General features: G+C 37.3%; 1 pseudogene; it reads right to left on the minus strand.

Moving 5' to 3' along the window:
• Window positions 1-3,548: 3,548 nt before the first annotated feature.
• On the minus strand, window positions 3,549-27,365 carry LOC149180025 (cell division topological specificity factor homolog, chloroplastic-like; annotated as a pseudogene).
• Window positions 27,366-27,675: the final 310 nt, after the last annotated feature.

The raw sequence follows: 27,675 nt of genomic DNA on the forward strand, positions 1-27,675 counted from the left end.
CATTGCTCAATCCCAACCCTCTAGCTGCAACCCTACCTATTAACACTATGAAATGCGTAGTTACTACCTCCCGGGACTACACACTGCGTAGTCTCAATTCTCAATCCTGAACCTTAGGCTCCAAAACTGTGCAGTTCAACCCTCCAGCCTAACCTCAACTACACATTGCGCAGTCTTAGAATTCAAGCCTGACCCTTGAGCTCCTGAGCTGTGTAATTGCGCATTCAGCCAACCTCCCTTTCCTTCCATAACTGCGTAGTAGATTGAACCAATACTCAACCCCTCAACCCGGCTCATTGAGCTCCCAAACTCCACAATTTTCTTCCTCAGCCTAGCCTGGACTACATATTGCGCAGTCTCAAGGCTCAAGCTTCACCCCTGGCTACCTGAGATGCGCAATTGTGCAGGCACTAAGCCTCTCCCTCAACCTGTAACCTAGTTTTGGTTCAGTAAGTGGATCAACATGAAGCATCTTATATTAGGGGTTTATAGAATTGATGTCGTCTTATCATGAGTGAATTTCAGATGCAGGTACTCTATGAGTGCATGACAGGATGATGAAGAAGGATATGAAGAAGGGAAACATGATGAAAGACATCTCTGTAGGTGATTATGAAAGCTGATCAATCAAGAGAAAGGAAAGGGACGCCAATTTACAATCGCAACTCAAGATCTGATATCACTAAAGACTCCTTACCTCTAAGCCATATGAAGGTGGATAGAAGAACATTCCCAAGCAGACACATAACAAGGAGCAACAAGAATGGCTTGACAATTCCATATCATCAAGAAGTACATATCACCAATGTCATGTCATGAGTCGTCATATGCCACATCATTATTGTGGATTATGTAATTTACTATTCAAAAATGTATTGGAAAATGGAAGTCCAAAGGACATGTACAAAATACAAAGGTCATGTAAACTTGAAAAGTCATAAGAAGTCAAACAATCATGAGCGTAATAAAAGAGTCACAAGGTAGGTGAAACATCGCCCCATTGGTTATATATACACCCCCATTGTATGAATAAAGGAATTTTCACCTTGGCTCTTCCTGCAAGGCATTAGAGAGACAAGCTAGTTCTTTCATTGAGCAAGTGGTGGTTCCAACGTTCCACTTTGGAGCTAGTGGTGTTTGATGTATACATGTGTCTTGGAACTTTTACTTAATATATGAAGCCTGATGGCCAACATGTTATTCATGCATATATTATGAATATTTGTAAGACTATTATGTGAATGTTTATGATTCATGTTTGCTTTCACCTGTGCTAAAGTAGTTGAACTATTTTGGTTATTTTAATGCTTATCATATTAAGAATGTGTTGTATTGGTTGCAATGACCATCGCATCTTTGTGGACTATTCTGCTGGATGTTAGATAGATCCTTTCTATTCATGTGTCTTTGCTAGGGTGGTATTATTACCTCTCTCTTAGAGGCTCGCTTTCTCCTTCCGTCCGCAATAGAAGAACCTTGACACACCTACAACCAAACACTCATCAGGGATACTTACTTGATTTTCAAAGGTACATATGAACTCCTCTCTCTTGCTGACAGTTAGAGCCAAGGAAAATATTTATTAAATCGATAATCAGGCCATATTCCAGATGGGGCTCCTATCCCAAATAGTGTGTGGTCTAATTGGAACCACATATTGGGGAGACCCTTTGAACGTTGGCAGGTCCAACACTATCAACACCACCCAAAACATTGGACAAGCTAAATTCACAAACACAATTCTTTCCCAAAATTCATCTTACAATATGAATAGCTGTGAAAATATTCATAATATAGCAAATTTAGATTAATTAACTAACAAATATAATATTAAACTAATTTTATAAATATACAATTAACCAAATTAAAAAAAAGAAAACCATGTATATAAATAAAATAAAATGAAAATAAATCTACAAACCTAGACCTCATGCAGGTTAGGGCCTTGCATAAAGCCAACATTTTGCCTCACTCCCCCTTCTACTAGAGCCTACACTTTCACCTCACTTCTCTTTCAACCTAGTTCACCTTCTCCTCTGTAACTGAGCAGATATCACCTTGTCTTTGACCCCTTAGGATAATCCAAATGAAGGAAAAAAAAAAAAATGTGTGCAACTTTCACAGTTAGAGGAGGGGGTGTTCAATTTAGCACCAATAGAAAATACCCAATCCAAATCGTAGAAGGCCCTTCCTCAACAAGAGGAGGGAACATTTAAGGAAGACCATTGGTATCTTTTTTGTGGGTACATTTTCCCTAGAAATATGGCATTGGATGCCCTATTCTAGATTTGATAACGGTCCCAATGAGGAAGAGGATGACAATAAATTTGGCATATATACGCTGTATCCAAAGTATGGGAAAAATTATCATGAGCTTGTGGACAAACCTGCTGTCAAATTAGGGATGTTTGTGGAGAGAGACACCATCAGAAATAATGTGTCACCTACAACTTCTACTAACTCTTTTACTGCTTTTACAATCCAACGATATGTTTATCCAAATGGTTATGTAACTAATCGTGTTTTGTCTATTTAAATTCCATTATTTATTATTTTGTACATATGTTGCTAAGTATATTTCAAGCTGATGTAGAGGCTAATCCATTGTAAACATATTTGATGGAGGTAGCCACTCAGAGTTCACATGCATTGGCATTGCTTGTTGTAACAAATGCTAGGATAACACTTGAAAGGAGGCGCTTTTAAGAGGGTGCAACTTTACTTGTACATAGACAAGCATTATGGTAGAGCTTAGCTCATGACATGACTTATGAATTTCATAGTATTTGTGCTAAAGAGGCTTACTTGTATAAAATTCCTCTGAAACATAGTTCAAATGTTTTAGAGGGGTTTTAGATTTTTGAAATGTTGTATAATCCCTTTTGGATGGTGTACTATCCGTTTTAGCTAGTGTTTTGATGTTTTATATGGATAAGTACTATACTTTGGTTTTAAATCAGCTTGGTATTGGTTTTCATTGTTTTTGTTTGTCCTCCTAGATGAGAGAAATCAAAGGAATTCTCAAAATGATATTTATTCGATGAGCCAAGTGGCGGGTAAGAAAAAAAACCAAATGCTCACTACACTGTACAAGTTTCCCTACATGAGTGAGAGATGGTTGGAGGCCAACACAGGTCACCCATACTAATAGTAACCCACTTAACGCCATGCCATTTCATTATTAATTATATATTGCATTTTTCTTTCATTGATTCTTTTTTTTGTTACACAAACTCACAAGAAACATTCAAGAAAAGTCACAAAGTATGGAAACATTGGTATTTTTTACCTAGTTGTGGGTAGAAAGATGTGTGAAGTTGAAAAATAAAGCACACATTTACTAAGTTACAAGAAAACGTGGAAAACAGAGGCTAATAGGACCATGTTGCAAGACACAAAATATATTCTTTCAATGTATGTCTAGGTTCCTTCTTCTTAATGTTTTCCAATGTGAATTGTTGAAAAATGAATATAGAATCTTAGAGCTTACATATCACAATTGGAAAGCATCACAAATTGCATAAAAATCTCTTTACATCAATGTTCCCTTAAGCCTTTCCATCATTTGGACCGAGGTAGTCCAATTTAATATTAAGCACACTCACTTGCCCACTAACATCCTTGTACTCTAAATTCCTTATATCTCCAAAGCCTCCACTATACTCTTGATACTATGGTTTTACATTTTGAACTAGCATTGTTACAGAATAGATAATTCCAAGGTATTGGTCAATTGAAACATTTAACTATACTTCCTCCCCCAAGTCAATCTCCATAAAGTATGAGAGTGCACTCACAATATTGTTGATGATTTTTTTTATTTTGCATCACCAGTTACAACATATTTGTTATAGGAGAAGATCATGTTTAGTCACTACTTTGCTATCTTTGCATTTGAAATTCTCTTAATTTTTTTGGGAAACAATATGTTCCATGCAAAATTTATTTGTTCAAAAAAACTCATATTTAAATAGATTTTATTTAAAACAATATGAAATTCTCTTAATATTGACTTGTATTGATGACATATTGATAAAGTCATCAATGTCTTGTGTTATAAAAATGTTGCAGAGACCATCATCCCCAACTCCATAACATTAGTGAGACAAATGTAATTGCATGAGTGTTTGTAGTGGAACTATGGAGTGATAATCACGAACACATGTAGTGTTATATTTGAATCCATCCACTTTGTTCTTGATGGTTATCCTATTGTTTCCTTCATATTCTACTTCTTCTCATCCTCTCGATCCTCTCCCCTCTATTCTAGCCCTTGGATTGAGAAAGCTCGTTGTGGTCATTTAGTGTGTTTTAGTTTTTTTTGAGGTGGAATTAGGGTAGATGTGGAATTTGACCAACTAGTGTAATTTCCAGTTCTTTAAAAGAAAATTAAAAAGGAAGGGTATTTTATTTTTTTTAATTGGTAATTTTTGTCAATTTTCATATGTATATTATTTTGAAGCATAACTTAATAAGACTTTGATCCTCTATTTTGACATTGTTTCTTTTTTTGTTTGTGTGTTTGCACCGTGGGTATCTTACAAGATTTCTTACAGGTACAAAAGGTTGGAATATGTGTGTTGGTGAATGTAGGTGGGTATTAGGGTCCAGATTTTGAATCTAGGTTTTGATATCAAATGTAAGACCCCCTTCTTGAGTTCTTAAGTTTGTATAAGAACTACTCGTGTAAGACCCCCTACCCGCAGTCTTGAGTTTGTATAGGAACTACTCAACCATAAATTAAAAAAAAAAAAAGCACATTTTTTTATTTTTATTATGACTACTATTGTTTCTATTTATTCCACAGTGTATTTATTTTTCATTTTCAATTTTAATAGCAATGCAAATCAAATAATTTAATAATTACATTTAACAAGAATTTTGAAAATGGCAATTAATAAGAAAATACCTATCTATGGTGGCTTGGTTGCGGTACTCCTGCTTAGTGCACCTAACTGAATATGCCAGCCTGCCAACTAGGAAACTCTATCCAAATTTCTAGCTAAGGAACCTATACAAGTTCATTATCCCTCCAAGCCCAAGTCCAACCATAGTCGTAGTGTATCCGAAATCGATACCCCACTCTTTGTCCCACTCCAAAACTTTTCCTCCAAGTTATCCATCCAAACCTCTCGTAATAATCTTCCCCTCCCTTCCATCCTCAAGTTCAACGTTTAAATGATAAGTTCCCTTCTTCCCAAGCTCTCCTCGCACTTTTGCATGCCTCCCCTGAGTAAATGCCACCCACCCTTATTATGTTACCAATTCACCCTCATTATTTGACCAACTCCTTGTCTATGCCTCTCCTTGAGCCCCTCCAACTTTTTCCTTATCTCCGAATTAATTTGAGGGAATAAATTTGTGCTCGAAGAAGTTATTGAGGGTTTAGAAGAGATATATAGTAAAATAATACTAACAATTAAATATTAATATTTTATTATGTCAATCAACCTTATGGTTTCGTACAAATCATATTTATCTATCTATTTAAATATTAAACATCCGTGTTAAAATATATTTTATTGATTATAATTGAGGATTAAAAGTTGAGTAAACATTGATCAAATTTAATTATTAAGCAAGTTCAAAACTAATTATAAACTTTATCATTTACCAAGATTAAGATTAATTGTAACTTATTCACTAATCAATTTTAACCGTTAATTAATTGTTTAACATAATAAGCAAAAACATACTAATGTATTTGGCGAGGTGTAAATATATAACTAGCATATACATACCTATTACATATACTAATAATACTTATAAAATTACATATACTAATAATACTTATAAAATTCAGTCATAAAAGTCCATCATTTAGTAAATAAATTAATACAGTGCAATAAATATGAATTCCTACCTATAAAGAGAATAAACTGGAACATGTTATGATTGTGTTTGCTTTAGGAAGAAAAAAATATATGAATAAACTTCGCTGGTTAGCTTTAGGAAGAAAAAAATATGAATTCTTTCATATAAAGAGAATAAACTGGAACATGCGATGATTATGCTTGCTTTAGGAAGAAAAAAAAATATGACTTTCTACATATAAAAAGAGTAAACTGAAACTTGGGATGATTATGTTTGCTTTAGAAGAAAAAAGTTTGAACTTCTGCATGTAAAGAGAGTCTATGGGAATGTGCATGAATGCATAGGGAATATAAAGAAGTACCAAAAGTGGTATTTTTAATACAAAATTCCCACTTCAAAGTTAATGGTGAGTCAAAATTTAATATAAGAGTATACTGGAACGTGGAGTTATATAGGCAATGTGCATGGCTGCACACGGAATATAAGGAAATACTAAAAAGTCGTATTTTTAATACAAAATTCCCACTTCAAAGTTGATGGTGACTCAAATTTTAAAATAATAAAAATCTTCTAGATGATTTATAATTTTCCCTCCTTTGAATGGTTTGAGACACATTTAAATAGTTTGGAATCTTTAATTGGCCTAACCATGAGAAACCAGGTCAATATTGTTCTGTCCATGAGGATATTAAACCATGGGAATGGTATGGCTATTAAACCATGAGGATATTAAACCATGGGAATGGTATGGCTATTCTCCAAAAGTCAACATTGTTTGGTCATGTGAGGAAAATGTGAGGAATGACTATGAGAATATTAAACCATGGGAATGGTATGGATATTCCCCAAAAGTCAACATTGTTTGCTCATGAGAGGAAAATCATAGGAATGGTTATTTTAGTTTTAGTTGGTTTCAATCTTTCTTTTAAATTCGGTTGTTTGTTTTTTTAATATATAAAGTCTTTGGTCTTTATAATAAGAAGACTGTTTGTCGCCTGAACGGTTGATGATCAGTTAACACTGAATTATTATTATTATTTTTTAAATTAATATTTTAAGAAAATTAATTTAAATTTTTGTTATTTATAAAAAATTATACTATAAATTTAAAAAAAATTTTAATAAGTTTAAATAAAAAATAATTCTAAAAAATTAAATTAATTATTATTATTATTTTATAATTATATTTATGATTATGTTTTAATGATATATTTATTTTTATTATTATAAATGTTTTTAATTCATTTTTATATTAGTGTATCGTTAGTAGAAAGGTGAAGGGGGTAGTTAGGGTTTTCGAGTTTCGGTCATGGTGATAAGACTAACGTTACTCAGGGACAATTTTCCTCTGATTATGGTTATTGTGATAATTTTTTATCAACCTCGTTTAATCTCCTATTTACACATAATTGTGTGGGTTTTAGCTTAGGTTTATTTGTTTTACACATTTTTCTTGTGCCTTTTTAGTTTGTCTCTTATAGGTTTGTCTTGCTCTACATAGGTGGCTCCCAGCTGGAGCTCTTACATCTGACTTTGCTATAACTTGTCCCCCAACAATGGGGGATGGGGAGTCTCTTGATTATGATTAAGATATGTTGTGTTCTCAAGAAATATGTACCCATCGGTCTCAGTTTGATCATAGGTTTCATGGAGGATCTTCCATTTGCTCGATAGGTGTGTTTGTCACAACCTTGTCCATTTCCTCTGTGCCCGTTTTTACGAGTTTTTTCTTCTTGTGGTAAGGTCACTCTTTCTCCCAATAGGGTTTGAGGAGCTTCTCTACTCTAGTTGTGATGCACTTGTTTTCTTCTGGGTCTTGGGAGTTAGGGTTTGATCCTCGTCTCCTTGTTGCTTATGTCTTTTCCTCTGTGGAGCAAGGTTTCTACAAGGGCCTTATTTTCCCTGTGGTTTCCTCCTTTGTCTCTCTTCCCTTCATAACCCTAGATATTCCATTGACAAGTTATCTCTTAAGGGATTTGGTTTCCTAAGTGGTGGATGGGAAGTCTCTCCTTAGTGGTAAAGAAGCAAGGTCTATGGGAAGGGAAGCTTCTGTAGAGCTGGAGGAGGGTCCATCTAGCAAAGGAAAAAGTGCCTCCTAGGGTAAAAGGAAGAAAAACCACTTCGTAAAATTGTTAGAGAACATGCAGATGGATTTAGCCCTGGGTTAAGATGTGGTCATTTGAAAAGCAGATGCATTAGGCCATTTGTTGTTGGTCTGTAGAATATAAGTGCATAAAGTTGGTTTTTCCTTTCTCTCAGAATGGGTGGAGACTATAGTGTGAACTTTGGAAAAAAAACTTTGTTCTCTTAGAGTTATGGCCAAGGGTTGGATTCAATTAGTCTTCTAAAATGAAGTGGATGAGAAACTTATTAAGGGGAAGGTACTGAAAATAGACTCATCTGTTGTTGTCTCCAAGTAGTGGTCTCCTCTCTTTGATGTTAGGTGAGAGTGGATGAATATTTTTCCTCTTTGGGTTTGAATTCCTAATCTTCTGTTTCATTTTTGGTAGGAGTTAATCTTTTAAGGTATTGGCAATTTGTTGGGGGTCTACCTGGAACATGACTCCTCTTACCTTTCCTCTAGAAATATGTCCATGGATCACATTCTTACCAGCGTGGAACTTTATTGCAGGCTCTCTGGTGCTATTGAGATGGGTCTAGGGATGGCCCCTTTAGAGTTGGACTATGAGGGAATTCCTTTTAGATATCAGTGGTGTCATTAACATGGGAACCTAGTGAAAAATTGTGTGCTTCCTATACGTAAGAAGGTGCAGAGATCCTTTGATACATCCCAAGATGGGGGGTAGGAGTAGGGGATATTTTCTTATGAGACACTGATTTCAACATCTTGTTTCAAACTCCCTAGGTTCTTATGGTTTAGATAAAGTTGCACACTAGTCGACAGAAGGTTCTTAGCCAGAAGTTCATCCTTCTTGTTCCCTCGGCTCTGGTAAGTGAAAGTACTAAGTCTTTTCCTCCCTTCCACACCTTAAATCCTTATTCCCATGATGCTTTTATTTCATTTTCTTAATGTCTTGTTTGTTATTCTTTGGAATTTGAGGGTTTTTGTTTAACCATCTCATGCATAAAATCTAGTATTCCCCCTCCCATCCGGTCCCTGCTATTTGTTTTGTTCCTATTGCCTCAAGTGACATGTCCTCACCATCATCCTCTTCTAATTTTATTTCATATGAGCTCCAAATTTCTGATGATATCTTATGCATCTTTTCTCTCAGCTTGTCGTTCCCCAGAGGGGTGGTATTACTCAGGGCTTGTTACAATTTTCTCTATCTCCCGCGGATGGTCGAAATTGTGGCTGAAAATCTCTCCTTACAAAATCTAAGGAAAGAGCTAGAGTAGATCTTGTTGTTGGCAATAAATTGTCCATTAGAGGGGCCCTTAGAGCAAGCCCGATGATTATGGAATACCATAAATGAAATTAATGGCCTGTCAGGGTCTAGCTTGTCTCTCTAAAAAACAAGAATTAAAGAGACTTGTTGAGATAAATAGACGGGATATTATCTTCCTATAAGAAAGCCTTAGCAATTGTATGATGATCTCCTTGTGTCTTGAATCCCTCCTAAAGGGTTGGTATTTCTCAGTGGCAGATATCTCTGGTCATTCTAGAGGGCTTGTGGTGGATTAGAATCCACATAATGTCTTGGTATTAAATATATTGAGTATGGAGACTGTTATGGGGATTGAGGTTTCTTCTCTAGTCCCCGCCCAATCTCTTTTGTTAATCAATATTTATGGTCCTTCTCAAAATCAATTAGAATTCTAGGAATTGACTCTCAATAAATCCTTTTTTCTGATCCAATAACGTCGTCATTTGTGGTGACCTAAAATTCTTGTTGCGTCCTTCTGAATCATGGGGCCCTTAGGCTAGGCCCAATCCAGAAGCATATTTCTTCATAAGTAGGATTTCCCAATATATATTGGTGGATATTGAACCAGTCAATATATATCCCACTTGGAGGAACTAGTGTTCGAGGGAATATTGGATTTCTAAGATAATTGATATGTTCCCCCTTGATGAAACTCTTCTGGACTCTCTATCCCTATTTAGACAATGGATTATCAAGGGAGGCATCTCAGAGCACTCCCCCATTTTCTTGGAAATAAAAGGGGCTCCCAAGAAACCTACCAGTCCTTTCAATTTGAATTTGGATTGGTTGAAAGATGAGGAGTTTCTATCTCTAGTCAAGTCCAATTGGTCTCCCTTCTCTCCCTTGTTGGATGTATTGGAAATTGCTCAATTCAAAGCTAACCTAAAAAGGATCAAATAAAAGACAAAGGAATTGGGTAAAAGGAAGAAGTTGTTGGTGCTCTAGGAGCTAGAAGTTATAGAAAAGTCTTTCGACTATCTCTACCTCTGAAGGGGAAGACTTCTCTTCCCAGGAGTCTAGAGATTCTCGTAGAAGTCTGAAAAAAATAAAAATTGTTCTTCTAAATTCTAGGGATGAGTGCTGACAAAAAAACAAAGCAATCTGGCTCAAAAGTAGCAATGAGAATATGAATTATTATTATTATTATTTCTTGTTTTGTTTTGTTTTGTTTTTTTTTTTTTCAGGCTTATGTAAATGATCGAAAGCCAATGAATATTATTTAGAGTTTGTAGGATGAAAATGGTTATGAGGTTTTCTCTTTCAATAGTCTAGAAAATTTGGGTAAAAGGTACTTCGAATATCTTTTCAGAGATCCTCCAAAAACTTCTATTATTGAAGTCATCCAAATTGCATGATTTTTCCCTAGAATGGTTAATGAAGAGGAGTGTAGGGATTTAATAGATGAGGTTTCTATGGAGGAACTCAATGCGATGCTGGACAACTTTCAAAGAGACAAAATTGTTGGGCCAGATGGATGGGGGAGTTGAATTTTTCCTAGATATTTTTGATATTTTAGGCCAACACCTATTATTTTTTATTGATGAATCATGGAAGGAAGGTTGTATCTATATAGCCTTCAATTCTACTTTTATTGATCTTATTCCTAAAGCTAATCGTTCTCTCACTTTCTCTAATTTTCAACCTATTTCCCTCTGTAATTCCATCTATAAGGTTATTGCCAAGATGATTTCCTCCATAATCAAGCCCATTCTTTCCAAATTTATATCTTTCTAGCATTTTTATTTTTTAGAAGGCAAATCCATGAAGCCATATGTGTGGCCTAGGAAGGCTTACACAACATCAAAACTCAAAATTTGAAAGGAGTCGTTATCAAAATTGATTTATCCAAGGCCTGTGATCGGGTAAATTGGATTTACATTAGGCTCTTATTTATTCATATTGGTTTTATCCCTAACTTTATTAAGTGAGTTATGAGTTGTGTTTAGTCCATTTCTTTCACAGTGTTATAAATTGTTTTTCCTCCTTTCTTCTAGGCCCTAAGAGGGTTGTGTCAAGTTTGTCCTCTTTCTCCTTTTCTATTTTTGTTGGTAGTGGAGAGTTTGAGCCAACTTCTATTGGATGTTAAAAGACACAAGGTATTCCACAACTCTTTTATTGTTTGAAATTAGGCCATCAATCATGTGTTTTTTGTAAATGATATCCTTATATTTTTCAACAGTCATGTTAGGGATTTAATGATGATGGTGGAGTTTCTTTCTCTTTTTGGGAATGTTGTTGGAATGGTTATAAATCCCCATAAATATTCTATCATTCATGACAATATTTCTAATGCTGAGATCCACCATATGACTTAGCTTCTCCCTTATGAATCAATGTTGTTGAAGCAGGGTTTGAAATATTTGGGTTTTCAACTAAAATCCAATTGTTATAACAAAGTGAAATGGGCTTGGATCATTGCTAAGGTCGATAAAAAAATAAATTGTTGGAGTCATTGATGCCTTCTTGAGCTGGTTGTCTGGTTCTCATAAAATTAGTTTTAGAGGATATTTTGGTTTATTGGGCCTCCTTGGCATGGATTCCCAAATGTGTTTTGGTCAAGATTAGGAGATTGTTTTCTTTATTTCTATGGAAAGGAATCAAGAGAAGGGGGTATTTCCATGGGTTAGATGGGACTCCATTGCCAAACCTAAAACCTTGTGAGGTTGGGGCTTAAATAATTTATTCCATTTTTCTAAATACTTGGCTGCTAAATGTGGTTGGTGTATGGTTTCAATAGATAATCTCTCGAATTCACGTGACTTACAAAAATACGTTGCTCCTAATTTTCTAGAGGACTAGCATAGAAGAACAAACAAATTGAGATCAAATATTTCCATGATATGGCAGGTTATTCTCAACTGTTTTCATATTATTGAAAAGGGTCTTTCATGATGGATTGGTAGAGGTGACAAGGTGTGCCTTGGTCTAAATCCATGGCCGGGTAGTGGTACAAATCATTTGTTTCCTTATCCACTAATAAATATGCTTAGGGACCATGACTATAGTAAATTAGCTCACATTGTTATCCAAACCTCTCATCTATTTGGGGACAAAGCTAGTTATCTGCTAAGGAGCTTAGTTTAGAAGGGTAGCATAGGGTCATACAAAAATAGTACATTCAATCTATTTCAGATGGACATGTTAGATTGATTAGTAGACCTAATGAACTTATTTGGAGCATATTCCCTGCTGCATTTTACAATCCCAAGTTGGGTTTCAAATATCTTATGGCTGATCGCGTTGAAGTAGAGTAGAAATGGTGGCGAAAGGCGATATGGAAATAAAACTGTACCCTAAAATAAAAATTATTCATGTGGCGTCTTACGATGAAGAAGTTTCCCACCTAGGATGTACTACAAAGAAGGTTCATGTTTGGGTCTAGTTGGTGCTCGTTATGTCAAGATAATGAGTAATGCGTCTTTCATATGTTTATGGTTTTTCCTTTCTTCCAATAGGTTTGGAAGATCTATAGCTTTGCTTTATGTCATTTTATTCTCTAGGTTGGAGCTGATATGGAAGCGGCTTGGTGCTCCTGTTTTTCCAACCCCATTTGTCACACATTCATAACTTTTCCCCTCATTATCTATTGGGGGGTCTGGTTGGCCAGGAACAAGGTGGTCTTTGAGGACAAGATTTTGGTTCCTACGCACACTGCTAATGAGGTACTGGTTATCTTAAGCCATTGCCCACAAAAAAAAGGTTTTGTCACCCTTAATGATCCAGATTCATGAAGGAACAAAGTGAAATACATATTTAAATAGAAAACATAGGGATACAATAAAACTGAACTTCAATTAATAAAATAGAAAGTGTTGAAAATTGTTTACATGCAGAATAAAATCAAACTAGCTCGGACGATGGTAGCTTATCTTTAAGAATAGATGTGACATCTAAATTCCTTATAAACTATGTTACAATGAGGATCCAATGCCTTTTTATCATGAAGAAATAATAAGAAACCTTAAGCATCCAAAAACCTAATCCTAGGTGATGAAGCACCAAAGCGTATGGACCCTGATGGGGTTAGCTGGAACGTCAACATCCCAGGGTCGTAACTTTGGCATACAATATCTATTTGGTGTGAACCATAACCCATTAGAAAGGTTGATATGAGGAAATTACTTGTTTTCCCATTTGCACCCTAAAAAACATTGTTTAGGTCCTCAAAATGTCTCCACAATTTCAGGACCCAAGAATTGTCAAAAATAGAAAACTGTCGAAATAAGAAATTGTGCTGAAAAATAGGAAACTAATAGAAAAAAATGCAAGGGGTCCAAGTTGAATAGGAGGGTGGCCACTAATAACCACATCGATCAACCCTCCCCCCTTAGGAAGCAATGGTCCCCATTGCATTGAGTGCCTCCATGAGGTGAGGAATTTTTTGTTAAACTTGGTCCCCGGTGAGCCACTTACCTTGGTGCAAACGTTGGTTGGATTTGAAAACCCATTACAGTTGGATCCTTTGTTGGTGAGTTTTATTAATTTTTTTCCATGTCCAATCAGTTGTTTCCTATTCAATGTAATTTGGGCTGAGCTCTATTGGTGTTAGCTACTCAGCAATGTCAGATGTGTTCAACAATGGTGGAAAGTATGATTGAAGGCGATTCACATTGAATAATGGGTACAAGACAAGGAATGGGGGGATAAATTAGCTCAAAAAGATTTTCACCCATATCCTTAATGATGGTTAAGGCCCATAGTGAAGTGGTCAAAGCTACCGATGGGCTATGGTAAGATGTTCCTTCCGCAAATGCAACCAAACCTTGTCACCTACTTGAGATGATCATGATGTTGCTTGTACATAGTATTGGCTTTATCAAGGATATCATAAGCCTACTGGTTGATTTGTTGAATGTGTTCAATAAATTTGATGGCCTTATCATATTTGGATTCAACATGTGCTAATTCTATCTGTGTAATTGCAAGAGGCATTTTAACATTAATGGGACATAATGGTTGAAATAATGGGCCCACCTGAAAGGGGTTGTGGCCAATAAAGATATGGAGAGCTTTGTTGTAGTTGTGTTGCACATAGGGGAGACTCTCATCCCATGTTCATGGATGATTAGAGTCATACAAGCATAATATGTGCACTATCATCCCATTGATGAACTCCGTCTAGCCATCAGTCTAGGGGTGGAATGCAGTTGACTTGGTGAGCTTGGTGTCCTACAATTACTAAAGGATCGACTGTAATTCACTTAGGAAAATGCTATTATGATATGATATAATGTTATGTAGGATCCCAAAATGTATCCACACTCGTTTGAAGAACATATTAGCAGTGACTTCTAGAGTGATACCCTTCTTGCATGCAACTAATATGGCCACCTTAGAAAATATATCAACGACCGCAAACACACAGTCATTACCATGCTTGGTAGAAGGAAGGCTAGACATATAGTCCATGGAGATGGATTCCAAGGCCGACTAGGAGTAGGCAGAGGAGTGTATAAGCCTTTCTTCTTAATGGTTGGCTTAGTGATGACACAGGGAAAGATCTGATATAGTTTCCTTCATTCGGTCAGAGTCTTGGCTATTAAATATACTTATACAGTACTTCCATAGTATTCTACACACCAAAGTGTCCTCCAACCCAGTGGTAATGTGCCTTCAAAATAAGATTTGCATGCTTGCTTGAAGGAACACAAAGATGTCCTATATAGCATAATAGTCCATCTTGAAAGTGGAAGTCTTGAACTAGCTTTCCAATCATTAAAATCTTGTAGGTGGAATTTTTTGTGTGTGTCATTTTCATATAGATGTGGCCATCCATGTGTCTCATTCCCACAAGAGTTGAGAATTGTGCTCAGTGCCACAATCAGGGGTCGACTGAGGCAGTTTGCGACATGATTGGTGCTACCCTTCTTGTATTTTATGTTCAAATGGAATTTTTGTAGGCATGTGTACAATTTCTCATGGTGATCATTTTTAAACTTCCCTTGTGTATACATAAATTGAAGAGGTTGGTGATCCATGTGGATGATCATCTCCTTCCCAAAAATATAATGTTTCCATTACTGGTAGACCTACACGATAAAATACATTTCCTTATCATAGGTTGGGTACCTTTTAACAGTATTAGAGAGAATCTCATTGTGATAGGGCACTGGATTCCATTTCTCAATGGGGATTGCACCAATAACATACTCAAAGGAATTTGTGTCAATCCAAAATGGTTGTTGCAAATCTGACAAGTTGAGGACCGGCACAGAGAAAAGGTGATGTTTTAGTTCAATTAATGCATTCTATTGTGACTCGGACCAAAAAAACTTTACTTTTTCTCCACTCTTGGTAACTTGACTCAAGGGCCAAGTAATATGAGTGATCCCCAACGTGAATCTCCGATACAAATTAGAAAGGCCCAAGAACCTACGAATATTTGTTAGAGTCGTCGGGGCCAACCAATCCTCAATGACTTTGATCTTAGCTGGATCGACATGCACACCTTTCTGGACCTATTCCATGCCAAAGGAGCACTTCTCTAGGTTGGCACATAGCTTGTGTTGTATGTAACCCATATACTGGACCTATTCCATTCCAAAGGAGCACTTCTCCAGGTTGGCACATAGCTTGTGTTGTCATAGGGTTTGAAGGACCTGCTAAATATATTGCAAGTTCTTTGCCAAACTCTTGTTGAAGATGAGGATATCATCTAGTTATACAACCATGAATGAGTTGGTGAAAGGCCACAAGTTGTCATCCATCAACGTCATAAAAGTTGCATGGAAATTTTTCAACCCGAAGGGCATGACCAACCACTCAAATACACCCTCCTTTGACTTGAAGGTAATATTCCATACAACTGTGGGTTATATTGGAACTTTGTGATAACAAAATTCAAATCAATTTGGTTGAAGTACCTAGCCCCCTTGAACTAGTCAAGAAAGTCATTAATACGTGAGATCAAGTATATGTTTTTTTACTGTGATTTTGTTTAGTTCCTTATAATCAATGCAAAGTCTCTAGGTCCCATATTTCTTTTGCACGAGTACAATTGGGCTCCCACAAGGTAAGGAACTTTGTTAGATGTGCCCTTTTTGGAGAAACACTTGGATTCACTACTTGATTTCTTCATTTTCTAGCAGAGAGTGACTTTAGATTGTCCCATTAGATAGAGGTGCACTGGGGGTCAAATTGATCAAATGCTTAACCTGACGATGCAAAGGTACCCTGGTTGGTGAGGAGAAGATGTATATATGCATTCCATGAAAAAATTCCCAGTTTGGAAGATGATATTACTACATTGCTTAGCAGCGATCAAAGAAATGGCGGTAGGTGGGGCTACCTTTGATATCCTGTATAGTTATTTACCCACATAAAAAATATAGTATAAGGTCTAGACTCATACACAACATGCCGCTTCCATAAGTATGATAGGCCTAATAAAACATCACTAACTTCAATGGGATCAACATCACATAATACCTCATGCGTGAAATGCTTGATATTGTAGGGAAAACAACACTGTTGGCTGACATGGATATCTCGTCCTTGGTGGAGCCACTTGATGGTGTATAGATGCGAGTTTGGTGTTTTCGGTAGGCCCAACCACTTAATGGCATCTGTTGAGATGAGGTTTTTTTTGACTCCCCCTATTGACAATGAAATTTAGTGGAGCACCCTTCACCCACATCTACGAGTGGCAGAGACACTCACCTCCTCTGGATCTTTAGGCTCACTTTTCTTAATCCATATGGTTACAATGGTGGAATTGGGTTCTTCATCAATGTTTTTTTTTTCCTTTATCGAGTTTTGGCTCAAAGTTAGAACTTGTGCCTAACTCTGAAGCTTTCCTCCTTGCTACTAGTGACTGTTTTACACAACATTCACTTGTATTGTGAGTGGGGCTCTTGTGGAACTCACACCACTTTCCTGTGTCTTTCTTTGTCTTCCCTTTTATATTATTTTCTTGTGGCTTTTATGGGTTGCCCTAAGTTGTTCCACCGTGGATATATCCTTTGTTCTGTGGTTTGGGGGTGCCCTTACCTTGCTTTAGGTTCGCAGATCCAAAGTCCTGCTTATTTTGTATAAAATTATACTCAATCTTAATAACATAACGATATGCTACAACAAGCGAGGAGATGTCCAGGAACTGTTATGCTCTTAACCTGCAAGACGAGACCAGAATACCGAATATGCGAAGAAATATACCCAAAACATAGAATAGTGAGTAACAACAGCAAGTATTTTATTATTCAGAAAGCAATGTTCACTTGCCTCTTCGAGGGGGCAACCTCCAATAGAGCAGAGCTCGATGAAAAAATAAGACACGATGCTCCTCGCAGGGAGTCTCTATCCTTTATATATGACTCATACATGCAATACCATGGATAAATACCATGGTTTTTATTAATACCATCTATCTAATACCATGGCCCATTTGCAACTAACTATGGTCCCGTCATTAAATGCGGGTTAACCACTTACAATTATTAATATGGGCTTTATTGACTTTTTACTATGACTCGATCCTACTACATAAATAAGGGGGTTAGGGTGGGACCCTAACATGCCCTCCCCCTTAAGAATAGCCTTGTCCTCAAGGCTGAAGCTGCGGAAACTGCTGAAGAATAGTGGCTGGTTCCCAGGTTGCATCTTTCGGAGAGGTGTCTTTCTACTTGACGAGGACTTCCCTGATCATACGACCACGCAAGTGCCGTGCTCGTGTGTCTAGGACCTATTCAGGTTGGAGCCAGATTGACCCTTCTTCATCCAATTCAGGTAGACTGGTTTGAATTCTACAATTGTTCCCAATCACTTTCTTGAGGCATGAGACATGGAAAACTGGATGGATTTTTGCAGTGGGTGGCAAAGCTAGCTTGTAGGCCACTTCTCCAATGCGCTGAAGTACTTGATATGGTCCGTAGAATTTTGGAGATAGTTTCTGACAACCCTTGTCTTTGAGTGATGTTTGCTTATATGGTTGCAGCCTCAAAAATACCTGATCCCCTTCTTGAAATTGGCGCTTTGAGCGATGCTAATCTACCTATTGCTTCATGCGGTTTTGAGCTTGATGAAGATTCTCTCTAAGATGGGCAAGCATGGTTGTGTGGTTTTGTAGGAGTTGATCCACTCTTTGTACCTTTGAGCACCCCTTGATATAAGAAGTAGGGGAAGGAGGGAGTTGACCATAAACTGCTTCATAGGGAGTCACTTTGGTGGTGGCATGATAGTTGGTGTTATACCACCATTCAGCTAGAGGTAACCACTGTACCCAAAGATGTTGATTTTTTGAAGTGAAACACCTAAGGTAGGTTTCCAGACATTTGTTGACGGCTTCAGTTTGACCATCCATTTGTGGATGATAGGAAGTACTGAGTTTTAGTTGGGTGCCTTGTAGCCTGAAGATTTCCTGCCAAAAATTACTGGTGAAGATCGGGTCACGATCAGACATAATAGAAGTGGGCATGCCATGCAATTTGAAGATTTGATCCATGAAAGATTGAGCGACCAAAGTCGGTGTAAATGGGTGGGGTAGGGAGCAAAAATGAGCATACTTAGAAAGTCGGTCCACAACCACCATGATGACTGACTTGTTTCCTGACTTTGGAAGACCTGTAATGAAATCCATAGAAACCTCCGTCCATATTTACGCTGGGATGGACAACGGTTGTAATGTGCCTGGTGCTTTGCCTATCTCCCCTTTGTGGCGTTGACAGACATTGCATTCCGCTACAAAAGTAAGGATGTCCTTTTTCATGCCTGTCCAAAAAAATGATCTTCTAGTGCGAGCATACGTCTTCTGAAAGCCTGAATGTCCTGCAATGGGGGATGAGTGCAATTCTGCCAAAATGCAGCTTTTGAGGGTGGATGTTGGTGATATTACCACTCTGTCCTTGTAGCGAAGAATCTCATCTTGCCACGAGTAGCCCTTGGTGGAATTTGGATCTGCCTGCAATTGAATAATGAGTTGGGAGAGCCAGGGATGTGAAAACCATTCCCTGCGAGCCTCTTCAATCCATTCTGGAATGGGAAGGGAAATTGCGAGCAGGGTACTTTCCTCCTCAAATTGGTGAGATAATGCATCTACTACACTATTTTCACGCCCTTTCTTGTAAATGATCTCATAATCATATCCCAACATTTTGGTGAGCCATTTATTTTGTTGTGGGGAGGATAGGCGTTGCTCCAAAAAATATTTAAGACTGTGATGGTCTGTACGGATTTGGAAATGTCGCCCCAGTAAGTAAGGTCGCTAGGTATCTACTGCATGTAAGATGGCCATCATTTCCTTCTCATAGGTAGATTGTCCTAGATTCTTCCCATTTAGTCGTTGGCTTGTGAAGGCCAAGGGTCGACCTTCCTGCATTAAAACCGCCCCAATACCCGTACCCGAAGCATCACATTCAATGACAAAATATTTGGTGAAATCAGGGAGTGCTAAGACTGGAGTGGAACACATGGCATTTTTGAGAGCTGTAAATGCCTGTTATGCATCATCATTCCAGAAGAATGAATTTTTCTTGAGGATTTGAGTGAGGGGATTCGCAATGCGACCATAATTGCGGAAAAATTTGCGATAATAGCATGTGAGACCCAAAATCCTCTCAGACTCTTCAAGATCTTAGGTTGAGGCCAATCCTGCATTGCCTGGATCTTTTTGGGGTCCACCTTGACACCTTCCCGCCCCACAATGTGGCGTAAATACTCAACTTCTTCCATGCCAAAAGAACACTTGGACATCTTAACAAATAATTTATGCTTGTGGAGCAGTTGCAAGAGTAGATCTACATGCTGAAGATGTGCGACCCAAGTGCAACTATAGATGAGGATGTCATCGAAGAAGACAAGGACAAATTTCCTGAGATATGGTTTGAGAAGGTGGTTCATAAGGCTCTGAAAAGTAGATGGGGAATTACAAAGACCGAATGGCATGACTAGGAACTCATAATGGCCTTCATGAGTTCTGAAAGCAGTCTTTGGAATGTCGACTTCCTTCATGCGAATTTGGTGGTAGCCTGAGCGAAGATTGAGCTTAGTGAAGAATTGAGCCCCATTGAGTTCATCTAGCAAATCATCAACAACCGGGATGGGAAATTTATCTTTGACTGTCAACTTATTGAGGACCCTGAAGTCTGGACACATCCGCCATTCCCCATCTTTCTTGAGCACCATGACCACCGGTGATGAATAAGGACTAATGCTGGGACGAATGACACCTGCTTCCAAAAGTTCCTTGATTATTTTTTCTATTTCATTTTTTTGGGTGAACGGATATCTGTATGGGCGCACATTTGGTGGTTGGGCCCCTGGAACCAAGGTGATGCTATGATCATGTTCCCCTCTCAAGGGTGGAAGCTCGTGAGGCTTGTCAAAGACTGGTAGATGGTTATTTAAAATCTGTTGCATCTCAGGATGAATCGGCAGAGAATTGGGTTCAACGGCCTGGATGGCATTAAATTGAGCTATAACTCCATGATGGCCCTTTTCTAGCAATTTTTCCATCCTATGTGAGCTGATGATAGAGGGAGCTCCCGCCTGGAGTCCGTGGAGGGTATGTGTGGAGTTGTTCTGCTTAAAGCTCATATATAACTCTTGGAAATCCATTGTGATTGGCCCAAGAGTGCGAAGCCATTTAGCACCGAGGAAAATGTCACACCCTCCCATGTGTATGCCAAACATGTGGGTCTTCAACTGATAATCCCCCATTTGAAGTTTGACATTTTCATAGCGGCCTTCACATTTCATTGTTCCCCCATTAGCAATTTGGACTTGGAAGTTAGAAACTGCTCGTACAAAACAATGCACTGCTTCGGCGACTTTTTGATGGATGAAATTATGTGTGCTTCCACTATCAATCAAGACTACTACTGGGCGATGTTTAATAAAACCTCTGATTTTGAGAGTTTGAGGTGAAGAAATCCCTGCCAAAGCATGCAGCGAAATAACTGGTCCGTCAGGGACCTTGTCCTTCTGGTTGTCCTTTTCTGCCTCCTCAGGTTCCTCAAGTGGTGGGGCTTCCTCCGATGAGCTGTAATCAATGGCATCAATTTGAAAAAATTTGGACTCCTTGAATTTATGACCTGGGGAGTATTTTTCATCACAGTAGTAACATAATCCCTGCTTTCTTCTTTTGGCCATTTCTGCAGGTGAAACCTTTTGAACCTTAAGTGTTTGAGTCGTGTTATGAGCCTGTGGGGGGCGACCCTTGGCGGTGAAATTTGGGCGAATGGACTGGGCCGCTAACGCACGTTCCACGTTACGAGCTACCTTGCAAGCCTCCGACCATGTGGGAGGGTGGTGCAGTCGGACGTGGGCTTGTATGGCCTCTTTAAGACCGCTGATAAAACATTCCGTGTAGAATGCATCTGGGAGATCCCGAGTGCGGAAAGCTAAGGCTTCAAAGGCTGTAACATATTCATCCACTGTGCCAGTCTGTCGGAGCTTAGTGAGACGACCCAAAAAAGCAGATTCATGGTCAAAGCGCTCTGTAAGAGCTTTTTTGAAGGCGGCCCAAGTCACAAAACTGCCATTGCCACGTTGATGCCATTCCCACCATTGCCATCTTTCATTGTCCAAGTACATGCTCCCCACCATAAGCTGAGTCTCATTATCTAAGATGTTATTCAGATTGAAATACTGCTCCATTTGTGCTAACCATGCGGCCGTGTGAGAACCATCAAATTTATGCATATCCAGCTTGGGAGGTCGCAGACGGGATTGTTGACGGGTGCCCCAGAGGTGAAGAGAGTGGCTAGACTCACCCTCACTGTGTCCATTGCCAATATACGCCTCCTCGTGGGCTTCCTCCTTGCCCTTAGAGAGTGCATCAGTTAGTTTGTGAAGCTGAGATTGGATGGCTTGCAAGGATTGTTCAAGTTTGTCGATCTTCTCATTGGCCATAGCTTGAGCTCGAGTTTCTACAATGCACCGATCCGATGTACTTGAAATTTGGGACCGCCCGAATTTTTTTTCGCTAACAATTGAATGGTACCACCTTGATCAGCTCGTCGTCCTGATTCTTATGGGCTAGATCACCAATAAGCGCCCCAGAGGTTTTTTTTTTTTTCTCTAAAAACTCTTGACGAAGTTTTACTCCTTGCTTAGGAATACTGCAGTAGCCGAATCCTCAAAATGTCAATGCTGCCCCAAGTCTTGCGAAAATCACGCCCCAGTATAGGAACCCCACACAACTACTCAGATCTGGTGGATCTAAGAGATCTGAATGGCTGATTGGGTAGCTCTGATCGACGGAACAGATTGCTGCTGCGGATCTGATGGATCTAATAGATCGGAATGGTTGGTCTGCTAACTTGGAACTGCGGGACTGATGTCTGCTGCTGCTGCAAACCCCTTTGCAATATCTGATCTGGCAGAGATTATGCGTGATCCCAAGATAGAAAAGGGAACTATGGTCTTGAGGAGTGTCAGGTGCTACAGATCACAATATACATAAGGGTTTGACAGTAGTACTCAGTCCAATGTTTCAAGGTTCTAACTAAGGAGGATAAACTGTACGCTTAGCCGTACAACCCGACTACCCTATCGTACGGGCGAGTAATCTCTCTGAGTGTTGTTCTCGGTGTACTGTAGCAGCAAGACGACCGATGGTTTATCTATGGCGAGGTTTCAAAGGAGCTAGGGGGGCTTTCGATATACCCAGAGGGTACTTGAAAGATAGTTCGTGTGCGGTTCTGTCTAATGCGCTACTACTCGAAGGGGTACCCACAGGGGTTACAAGGGAGTCCAACAAGCGTGACCACCTCTTGTATTTCCTGCGTGCATGCCTCCCCAAATCCTTGATACCTAGCTTCGTGCAAAGGGTATGAAAGATATTCATGAAATCTCACACTTCCTGGTTTCTTTCTTTCCAATATACTATGATCCATTTTATGTACTTGTCTTCATAAATCCCAATAGGGTAATATTGTTCCTTAACAACATCTCAGGGTGAATGGATGAAAATGGGTTACACTTTTGGGCCAAATGTGGCAATGAAATTTCAAAATTTCACTCTTTTATCAAATTGAAACCTTCAAAATTCATATAAGAATTGTGAATTTTGGTTCAGAGTAAAAATATAATCTCTTGAAAATTGTTTTGTTATCATAATGATATTTTTTGAAAAGAAAATAGTGTCATATAACATGTCATTTTTCCATTAAATGAAATGTTTGTGCTTGCAAATTTTGGCAAATCTTATTAGGTATGCGTGTGTTCACATAGCATACCTTAGTCTAAAATGTGTAATATATATATATATATATATATATATATATCTATATATATATATATATGAACATGATCTACCCGAAGAGAACTAAGCTTTTCATATTAATTTTTTTTATGCAAAATTATATTTTTTATTATTTTTCGAAGTTTGGGAAGTAATATTTCAATTGCATTTTGCAAACACATGTGTTTGTGTAAGATTTTTTTCTACTATTTAAATAAATTCAAAAACCAAAAGTACCCTTTGAAGAGGATTGGTAAACGAAGGCATTTGTATTTTTTAAACTTTTTTTCCCTTTTTTACATTTTATGTTATTGAGTTTTTATTAAGCCCATTTGAAACTGTCCAAAAAAGTTCCAAGCATTATGTTTAAAAAAATTTAGATAAAAACTATCATAGAAATTCAAAAATGCCAAACTCATATGCCATTGGATAGAGGATTCCTTCCCGAATCTGACATGATTAATTTCGCCACTTAAGGAAAATTATGCTTGGAGTCCACTACAGTACAAATTGGTGTTGCATAGAAATATGCAGAAGAGGAGCTAAAACTTTGTTTTTTAGGCCCTCAACAACTCGATCGAGAGCTTAAAACACTCAATCAACGGTTTAAGAAACCCTTGATTGATCCCTTAACATGGTTAAATATAGGGTCTATTGAGCTATTACTTGTCTTTAAGAGAATTATAAAATTTATTTATCCCACAAAAATAAATTATATAAATATTCAAATATATTCCAAACTCTAATTTTCCTTGATTATAAATCCAAATTTTATTTTATTTTACCATGAAAATAATTATAATAACATATAGTTAACTTTCTATAAAAGATTTTAACTTTGCTTTTCAATTTTGAAATTCTTAAAAATGATAATTTGTTTATTGTTTTTATTTTAAATATAACATCTTTTTATACCTCATCATTTTATAATTTTTTTATGTAGAAATTTTAAATAAAAATAAATCAAATTATAAAAAAAAAAGAAAAAGAAAAAGAAAAAAAAAAAAAACAAACAAACAATTTCTCAGTAACATTTATGAATTTCTCACCATTTAGTCAACTTAAATACATTGACACTATAAAACAGACTAAACACCAATTATAAAGCTTCTATCGCATATTAATCATTAATCATTAAAAATAAATAAATCATATATTATATTTTCTCAAATCATTACTTTACATTTCTGTAAATTTTATAATATTATTATTTTAAAAATAATTTCATGTGCACACCTAAACTTAGATTACTCAAATTCAAATTAGTCATATAATGTTTTTAAATTTATGGTTTTCTTATGTTTTTATTATTTTAAAAATATATATTGCAAACCTATGTGAGGAGTAAAGATTTCTATATATACTTGGCACTTGTGTAGACTGAGGACAAGATTGAGTACAATCACCTTTTACAGGTTGAGAGAGATTTATAACCACAACTACCATTGCACCCATTACAACCATATTAATTATAAATTACAACTATTACAACTGTGTTAATTATTACTACACTCATTTTTTTCCTGAAAATTATTATTATTTCTGGCAGCGTCAAATTCACATTTTTCAGTTACACTTGTTCATATAAAAAATTATAATATATTAAAATCAAATTGATAAATTTTCTTATGTTTAATCAATTTATTATTTAAATTATATTTATAATAAATTTATTGTTTAAATTTAACATTGAAAATTTAAATCATATTAAAAACTAATTTTTAAGTTACCAAATTATAAATATAAGAATATTGCAATTTCAATTGCAAGTGGGATAGAATCCCTTTTCAAACCTATCCACCAAAATTCTAGAAAAGTAATGAGAAATTAATCCACACCATTGTTAATTACCTATTCAAATGTATTTAGTAATTAAATATCTGCATATCATTATTGATATTTGCATAAATTTTAAAATTTCCAGCTTTAAGGCTCGATCGCGATCCTAACCTAGGGTTACATAGGAGCTCGATTGAGAGTGAGTTTTAATGCTCGATTAAGCTACAATTTTAGCGCTCAAGGAGCTCGATCGAGCGCTTAAAAATGGATCGATCGAGCACTTAAAATGCTCGATTGAGCCATCTTTTATTCACCTAAATGTGCCCTCTCTTGCCAAAAAGTGTAACTAAGATCCTTGCTTTGACCCCTCACAAAGAGTCCCAAGATTGTGCAGATGGAAATACTAACGATTTCTCCTCGACCCTTTGCTCATAGTAAGTTTCCCACTAATCCTTGACACAGGGGATAACCTTAAGGAGTGAAAAAATAATCTTTTCTCCATTAAAAAAGTTATGGACCAAAAAATATCCTTCAAATAGATTTAACCATTATCTAGAGAATTTGCATCTATTTGGCCTTCAAATATGGGAATGTAAAAATTGGATTGCACCTTAAAGGGGGAAACACCTCTGAAGTGACTGTTGGATGAAGATGTTTGCCCATTGGTATCCATCAAAGGATTTGGGAAAATCTGTCCATCATATCGTTCCTCTATCACTTGAGGGCTTATTCGAGGAACAATTTGAAAGGATCTCTTTCTCCCTTGTCTTTATTTTCTTTCACCATGGGAAATTGTCATGGTCAGTGAGGTTAGTCATGCAAGGGTTCAACAAGTTTGAGTCCCAACTCCTTATACCCTGACCTTGTTGGGGACATGCATAAGAAAATAGAGAAAGATAAGACCGCTCTAATATCATTGATCCTGATTTATGAAGGAAAAGAAAAAGAAATTCATATTTAAACAAAAAACATAGAGATGCAGTGAAATTGAACTTCAATTAATAAAATAGTAAAGGCTGAAAATTGTTTACATGCATAATGAAAGAAAACTAGCCTGGGCAATGTCAGCTTATCTATGAGAAGAGATGTGACAACTACATGCCTTCTAAACTATGTTATAATAAGTCTCCAAGGCCTTTTTGTAATGAAGAAATAATGAGAAACCCTTAACATCCAAAACCGTAACCCTAGGATATGAAGCACCAAAAGGTGTGGGCCCTTATGGGGTTAATTGGAATGTCAACTTCACAGGGTCATAAATTTGGCATACGATCTTAGTTTGGCATGTACAATAGGCTGTAAGAAAGGTCTATAAGAGGAAAACAAATTTTGACTGCAAAATTATTCATGTTCACCAATTTATGCAAGAAACGTCATTTAGGGCCTCAAAACAACTCCAAAAGTTTAGGACCCAAAAACTACCAAAAATGAAAACCGTCGAAATAGGAAGTTGTGTTGAAAAATAGGAAATTGATATAAAATAGTGGTGAGGGTCCAAGTGGAGTAGGTGGGTGGCCACCAATATGTACTTGGATTAGTCCCCCCCATCCCACCCACCCAACCCCCCCCCACCCACTTTAGGAAGCAATGGTCCCCATTGCATTGAGTGCCTCCATGAGGTGAGAAAATTTCTACCGAACTTGGTCCCTAGTGAGCCACTCGCCTTGGTGCAGTAGTTAGATAGATAGGACAACCTGACACAGTTGAATCCTCTTTTGCAAAGCGTTATTAATTTGTGCGTCCATGATCCAATCAGTTTTGGCTTGTTCAATGCAATCCGGGTTGATCTCTGTCGGTGTTAATTGCTCAACAATGTTTGATGTGTCGAACAATGGTGGAAAGTATGTCTGAAGGTGGTCCACATTTAATACTAGGTGCAGGCCAAGGAATTCGGGGATACTTAGCTTGAAAGTGTTGTCACCCATAGCCTTGGTGGTGGTCTAAGGGCCATATTGGACTGGTCAAAGCTTTCGATGGGCTATGGCAAGTGGTTCCCTCTGCAAATGCAGCCAAACCTTGTCACCTGATTGAAAATTATGTGGCACCCGATGCTGATCATGATGTTGTTTGTACTTAGTATTTTCTTTATCCAGGATATCATGAACTTGTTGGCGAATGCACTGAAACTGTTCAATAAATTTAATGGCCTTATCAGCTTTGAATTCAACATTTGCATATTTTGTCTGTGTAGTTTCAAGAGACATTGCAACATCAATAGGACACAATGGTTGAAATCCCAGGCCCACCTAAAAGAGGTTATGGCCAGTTGAGCTATGGGGAGCTCTGTTGTAGTTGTGTTGCACATAAGGGAGACTCTCATCTCATGTTCGTGGATGATTAGAGTTGTACATACAAAATATGTGCACTATCATCATGTTGATGACCTCTATCTAGCCATCAATATTGTGGTGGAATGCAATTAACTTCATGAGTTTGGTGTCAAACAATGACCAGAGGCTCAACTAGAATGTTATTAGGAACTTTCAATATTTATATGATATAATGGTATGTGAG

Source organism: Pinus tabuliformis, chromosome 3_2 (genome assembly GCF_031772625.1).
Source record: "Pinus tabuliformis cultivar Carrire ecotype Pingquan chromosome 3_2, CPIR1, whole genome shotgun sequence".
NCBI lineage: Eukaryota > Viridiplantae > Streptophyta > Pinopsida > Pinales > Pinaceae > Pinus > Pinus tabuliformis.